The sequence below is a fragment of the Euprymna scolopes genome, chromosome 1, assembly GCF_053919585.1.
Source record: "Euprymna scolopes isolate OS-2025 chromosome 1, ASM5391958v1, whole genome shotgun sequence".
Classification (NCBI taxonomy): Eukaryota; Metazoa; Mollusca; class Cephalopoda; order Sepiida; family Sepiolidae; genus Euprymna; species Euprymna scolopes.
The window spans coordinates 59,094,562-59,102,406 of NC_136482.1; the positions used below are offsets into that span (position 1 = coordinate 59,094,562).

General features: G+C 31.9%; 2 pseudogenes; both read right to left on the reverse strand.

The window, feature by feature from the left end:
- Window positions 1–4,372: 4,372 nt before the first annotated feature.
- Window positions 4,373–4,506, reverse strand: LOC145284568 (U2 spliceosomal RNA; annotated as a pseudogene).
- Window positions 4,507–7,420: 2,914 nt separating this feature from the next.
- On the reverse strand, window positions 7,421–7,554 carry LOC145284575 (U2 spliceosomal RNA; annotated as a pseudogene).
- Between the last annotated feature and the right edge of the window lie 291 nt (window positions 7,555–7,845).

The window sequence follows — 7,845 nt, forward strand, 5'->3', positions numbered from 1 at the left end:
AGAGTAAGTACAATTCTCACCCTATATATTCAACATATTTTTTATCTACCGATTAGAAAATTTGTATATAGGGTATTCAGACATATGGAAATATATCTAGCATAATCTATCTATTATATCTAGAAAAGTGAGAATGTGTGTGAAAGAGAGAGAGAGAAGAGAGAGAGAGAGAACAATTCTCAACCTATATATTCAACTAATTTTTATGTACAGATCTGAAAATTTGTATACAGGGTATTCAGACATATGGAAATATATCTAGCATAATCTATTATATCTATAAAAGGTAGAATGTGTGTGTGTGTGTGTGTGAGTGAGTGAGTGAGTGAGTGAGTGAGAGAGAGAGAGAGAGAACAATTCTCAACCTATATACTCAACAAATTTTGTATCTACAGATTTGATAATTTGTATATAGGGTATTCAGACATAAGGAAATATATCTAGCATAATCTATCTATTATATCTATAAAAGTGAGAATGTGTGTGAAAGAGAGAGAGAGAGAACAATTCTCAACCTATATATTCAACAAATTCTATCTTTACAGATTTGAAAATTTGTATATAGGGTATTCAGACATTTGGAAATATATCTAGCATAATCTATTATATCTATAAAAGTGAGAATGTGTGTGTGAGAGAGAGAGAAAGAACAATTCTCAACCTATATACTCAACAAATTTTTTATCTACAGATTTAAAAATTTGTATATAGGGTATTCAGACATATAGAAATATATCTAGCATAACCTATCTATTATATCTAAAAAATGACCATGTGTGTGTGTGAGAGAGAGAGAGAGAGAGTCAGAGAGAGAGAGAGAACAATTTTCAGCTTGTGTGTGTGTGAGAAAGAGAGAGAGAGAAAGAGAGGAAGGAAAATTCTCACCCTATATATTCAACAAATTTTTTATCTACATATTAGAAAATTTGGATATAGGGTATTCAGACGTATGGAAATATATCTAGCATAATCGATCTATTATATCTATAAAAGTGAGAATGTGTGTGTGAGAGAGAGAGAAAGAGAGAGAGAGAGAACAATTCTCAACCTATATATTCAACTAATTTTTTATCTACAGATTTGAAAATGTGTATATTGGGTATTCAGACATATGTAAATATATCTGGCATAATCTATGTATTATATCTATAAAAGTGTGAATGTGAGTGATGGAAAGAGCAAAAAATTCTCAACCTATATAACCTATAAAAGTGAGAATATGTGTGAGAGAGAGAGAGAGAGAGAACAATTCTCAACCTATATATTCCACACATTTTTGGGCACAGATTTGGAAATTTGTATATAGGGTAGGCAGACATATAGAAATATATCTAGCATAATCTATCTATTATATCTATAAAAGTGAGAACTTGTGTGTGTGTGTGTGTGTGTGAGAGAGAGAGAGAACAATTCTTAACCTACATACTCAACAAATTTTTTACCTACAGTTTAGAAAATTTGTATATAGGGTATTCAGACATATGGAAATATATCTAGCATAATCTATCTATTATAACTACAAAAGTTAGAATGTGTGTGTGAGAGAGAGAGAGAGAACAATTCTAAACCTATATATTCAACAAATTTTTTATCTACAGATTTGAAACTTTGTATATAGGGTATTCAGACATATGGAAATATATCTAGCATAATCTATCTATTTTATCTATAAAAGTGAGAATGCGTGTGTGTGAGATAGCGAGAGAGAGAGAGAGAAAAAGAGAGAGATAAAAATTCTCAACCTATACATTCAACAAATTGTTTATCCACAGATTTGAACATTTGTATATAGGGTGTTCAGACATATAGAAATATATCTAGCATAATCTATCTATTATATGTATAAAAGTGAGAATGTGTGTGTGTGAGAGAGAGAGGACAATTGTCAACCTATGTATACAACAAATTTTTTATCTACAGATTTCAAAATTTGTATATTGGGCATTCAGACATATTTCAATATATCTGGCATAATCTGTCTATTATATCTATAAAAGTGAGAATGTGTGTGATAGAGAGAGAGAGAACAATTCTCAACCTATATACTCAACAAATTTTTTATCTACAGATTTGAAAATTTGTATATAGGGTATTCAGACATATGGAAATATATCTAGCATAATCTATTATATCTATAAAAGTGAGAATGTGTGTGTGTGTGTGAGAGAGAGAGAGAGAGAGAGAACAATTCTCAACCCATATACTCAACAAATTCTTTATCTACAGATTTTAAAATTTGTATATAGAGTATTCATACAAATAGAAATATATCTAGGATAATCTTTCTATTATATCTATAAAAGTGAGAATGTGTGTGTGTGTGAGCGAGAGAGAGAGAGAGAGAGAGAACAGTTCTCAACCTATACATTCAACAAATTTTTATATATAGGGTATTCAGAAATATCGAAATATATCTAGCATAATCTATTATATCTTTAAAAGTTAGAATGTGTGTGTGTGTGAGAGATAGAGAGAACAATTCTCAACCTATGCACTCTACAAATTTTTTATCTACAAATTAGAAAATTTGTATATAGGGTATTCACACATATGGAAATATATCTAGCATAATCTATCTATTATATCTATAAAAGTTAGAATGTGTGTGTGAGGTAGCCAGAGAGAGAGAGAGAGAGAGAGTAAGAACAATTTTCAACCTATATATTCAACAAATATTTGATCTACAGATTAGAAAATTTGTATATAGGGTATTCAGACATATGGAAATATATCTAGCATAATCTATCTATTATATCTCTAAAATTGAGAATGTGTGTGTGAGAGAGAGAGAGAGAACAATTTTCAACCTATATACTCAACAAATTTTTTTATCTACAGATTTGAAAATTTGTATATAGGGTATTCAGACATATGGAAATATATCTAGAGTAATCTATCTATTATATCTATAAAAGTGAGAATGCGTGTGTGTGTGAGAGAGAGCGACACAGAACAATTCTCAACCTATATATTCAACAAATCTTTTATGTACAGATCTGAAATATCACATTTGTATAGAAGTAGAAATCTTGATACCTACTCTGATACCTAATAAAAGAAAGGACACTCTTTAGGGCGGATTTTGATTATAACAAGTCACTAATTAGAAATTATAATAAACATTCTAATAATTTAAGAATTTTACCAAAATAAAATTGCATGGTAATCACCCAATTTCTGCCACAAAATTTTGATTGGCAGAACTCATAAACATAAAATATATATTTTCTAATTTCATCTTTTTTTTTTCTTTTTACATAATCTGGTTTGATGTTTTCCCAAATATTCAAATCACTATATTTTGCTGCTTAATATCAAATACAGCAACTGAGTTATTTTTATGCATAAAAGGCAAAAATCGGTGTGTATGTATGTATGTATGTATGTATGTATGTTTGTTTGTAACGCTAAAACTTTTGAAAGACGGAACCAGAGTTGACAAATTTGGTATCATATTGCACCTTGATCACCCGGATGACAAATATCGAAATTTCACGTCAAACGGACCAGTAGAAAGGGGTCAACTGATCGTTTTTCTCCTAGGGGGGCCCCCAAAAAAACCTGTCATTTTAACGTTATTCAATACGTGTCACGTGACGTGACGTCAGCTCAAACTTTTGACAGACACAACCAAAGTTGACAAATTATGTATCATATTGAACCTTGATCACCCGCATGACAAATATCGAAATTCCACACCAAACGGACCATTAAAAGGGGGTGAACTGATCATTTCTCTCCTAGGGGGGCCCCCCAAAGAACCTGTCATTTTAATGTTAATATTACATAATCCAAAAACGCTTAGTCATGTCACGTGACGTGACGTCAACATCCAGTAATGGCGAACAAATGTAAACAAACACTTTGTTTTACCGATACTTTTGTAATTTCTATTCTGCTTTGTTCTAGAGATTATTAAACTCCATGACAATGTCTCCAACGTATTTAACTGGTTAAAAATAGTATTTATACAAGAGTTTTAACGAAAAATATCAGGAAAAAATGTACAGGAATAAAAAAAAATTCAGCTTTCAAAATATTCGTCGATAAAAAAACCGATCTTTATATTTACGCTAGCCATTTTGTATATTACCACGTGACCTGCTATCTCTTAAACTGGAGGGGGGGGGATCCACTTGAATCCAACAAAACCAGTAATTTTTTTTTTCTATTATATATACATCATTTTCTATAAAATTAAGTGTAGACTTTATAATTAAAACAAAAAATGTTATTCATACTAAAAAAAAAAAACGCTTAGTCATGTCACGTGACGTGACGTCAACATCCACTAATGGCGAACAATTGTACCTATTTACTATGCCTCCCCACGGGACAGAGTTAGACACCAGGGTCGTTTTTTAACGTGGAGAAAAGGTACAAAAATAAAAATTGTCTCAGTCGTGGAGGATTTCTCCTCCACCGAAAGAGAACAAGAAATAGAAGTGCAGCATCTGAAGAACAGATACTACACTTTGATCTTGACCAAAAGGCCAAGAATGCGAACAATTGTAAATAACAACTTTTTTCACAAAACCAACACCGTCTTTCTTTTTTTTCTCTCTCTTTCTCTCTCTCACCCACTTACTCTTCCCTCTCTCTCACCCTCTTTCTCTTGACGTCACACCACTGTTAAACTGTGGGGGGGGGAACACATTCCCAGGAATTATCTCCTATAGATGCACATTTTATTAGAAATTCAGCTTTCAAAATATTAGACGATAATAAAAATATAAAACCAACACCCTCTTTCTCTTTTCTCTCTCTCTCACCAACTTACTCTTCTCTCTCTCTCACCCTCTTTCTCTTGACCTCCTACTACTATTTGAACATTTGTATATAGGGTGTTCAGACATATAGAAATATATCTAGCATAATCTATCTATTATATGTATAAAAGTGAGAATGTGTGTGTGTGTGAGAGAGAGGACAATTGTCAACCTATGTATAAAACAAATTTTTTATCTACAGATTTCAAAATTTGTATATTGGGCATTCAGACATATTTCAATATATCTGGCATAATCTGTCTATTATATCTATAAAAGTGAGAATGTGTGTGATAGAGAGAGAGAGAACAATTCTCAACCTATATACTCAACAAATTTTTTATCTACAGATTTGAAAATTTGTATATAGGGTATTCAGACATATGGAAATATATCTAGCATAATCTATTATATCTATAAAAGTGAGAATGTGTGTGTGTGTGTGTGAGAGAGAGAGAGAGAGAGAACAATTCTCAACCCATATACTCAACAAATTCTTTATCTACAGATTTTAAAATTTGTATATAGAGTATTCATACAAATAGAAATATATCTAGGATAATCTTTCTATTATATCTATAAAAGTGAGAATGTGTGTGTGTGTGAGCGAGAGAGAGAGAGAGAGAGAGAACAGTTCTCAACCTATACATTCAACAAATTTTTATATATAGGGTATTCAGAAATATCGAAATATATCTAGCATAATCTATTATATCTTTAAAAGTTAGAATGTGTGTGTGTGTGAGAGATAGAGAGAACAATTCTCAACCTATGCACTCTACAAATTTTTTATCTACAAATTAGAAAATTTGTATATAGGGTATTCACACATATGGAAATATATCTAGCATAATCTATCTATTATATCTATAAAAGTTAGAATGTGTGTGTGAGGTAGCCAGAGAGAGAGAGAGAGAGAGTAAGAACAATTTTCAACCTATATATTCAACAAATATTTGATCTACAGATTAGAAAATTTGTATATAGGGTATTCAGACATATGGAAATATATCTAGCATAATCTATCTATTATATCTCTAAAATTGAGAATGTGTGTGTGAGAGAGAGAGAGAGAACAATTTTCAACCTATATACTCAACAAATTTTTTTATCTACAGATTTGAAAATTTGTATATAGGGTATTCAGACATATGGAAATATATCTAGAGTAATCTATCTATTATATCTATAAAAGTGAGAATGCGTGTGTGTGTGAGAGAGAGCGACACAGAACAATTCTCAACCTATATATTCAACAAATCTTTTATGTACAGATCTGAAATATCACATTTGTATAGAAGTAGAAATCTTGATACCTACTCTGATACCTAATAAAAGAAAGGACACTCTTTAGGGCGGATTTTGATTATAACAAGTCACTAATTAGAAATTATAATAAACATTCTAATAATTTAAGAATTTTACCAAAATAAAATTGCATGGTAATCACCCAATTTCTGCCACAAAATTTTGATTGGCAGAACTCATAAACATAAAATATATATTTTCTAATTTCATCTTTTTTTTTTCTTTTTACATAATCTGGTTTGATGTTTTCCCAAATATTCAAATCACTATATTTTGCTGCTTAATATCAAATACAGCAACTGAGTTATTTTTATGCATAAAAGGCAAAAATCGGTGTGTATGTATGTATGTATGTATGTATGTATGTTTGTTTGTAACGCTAAAACTTTTGAAAGACGGAACCAGAGTTGACAAATTTGGTATCATATTGCACCTTGATCACCCGGATGACAAATATCGAAATTTCACGTCAAACGGACCAGTAGAAAGGGGTCAACTGATCGTTTTTCTCCTAGGGGGGCCCCCAAAAAAACCTGTCATTTTAACGTTATTCAATACGTGTCACGTGACGTGACGTCAGCTCAAACTTTTGACAGACACAACCAAAGTTGACAAATTATGTATCATATTGAACCTTGATCACCCGCATGACAAATATCGAAATTCCACACCAAACGGACCATTAAAAGGGGGTGAACTGATCATTTCTCTCCTAGGGGGGCCCCCCAAAAAACCTGTCATTTTAATGTTAATATTACATAATCCAAAAACGCTTAGTCATGTCACGTGACGTGACGTCAACATCCAGTAATGGCGAACAAATGTAAACAAACACTTTGTTTTACCGATACTTTTGTAATTTCTCTTCTGCTTTGTTCTAGAGATTATTAAACTCCATGACAATGTCTCCAACGTATTTAACTGGTTAAAAATAGTATTTATACAAGAGTTTTAACGAAAAATATCAGGAAAAAATGTACAGGAATAAAAAAAAATTCAGCTTTCAAAATATTCGTCGATAAAAAAACCGATCTTTATATTTACGCTAGCCATTTTGTATATTACCACGTGACCTGCTATCTCTTAAACTGGAGGGGGGGGATCCACTTGAATCCAACAAAACCAGTAATTTTTTTTTTCTATTATATATACATCATTTTCTATAAAATTAAGTGTAGACTTTATAATTAAAACAAAAAATGTTATTCATACTAAAAAAAAAAAACGCTTAGTCATGTCACGTGACGTGACGTCAACATCCACTAATGGCGAACAATTGTACCTATTTACTATGCCTCCCCACGGGACAGAGTTAGACACCAGGGTCGTTTTTTAACGTGGAGAAAAGGTACAAAAATAAAAATTGTCTCAGTCGTGGAGGATTTCTCCTCCACCGAAAGAGAACAAGAAATAGAAGTGCAGCATCTGAAGAACAGATACTACACTTTGATCTTGACCAAAAGGCCAAGAATGCGAACAATTGTAAATAACAACTTTTTTCACAAAACCAACACCGTCTTTCTTTTTTTTCTCTCTCTTTCTCTCTCTCACCCACTTACTCTTCCCTCTCTCTCACCCTCTTTCTCTTGACGTCACACCACTGTTAAACTGTGGGGGGGGGGGAACACATTCCCAGGCATTATCTCCTATAGATGCACATTTTATTAGAAATTCAGCTTTCAAAATATTAGACGATAATAAAAATATAAAACCAACACCCTCTTTCTCTTTTCTCTCTCTCTCACCAACTTACTCTTCTCTCTCTCTC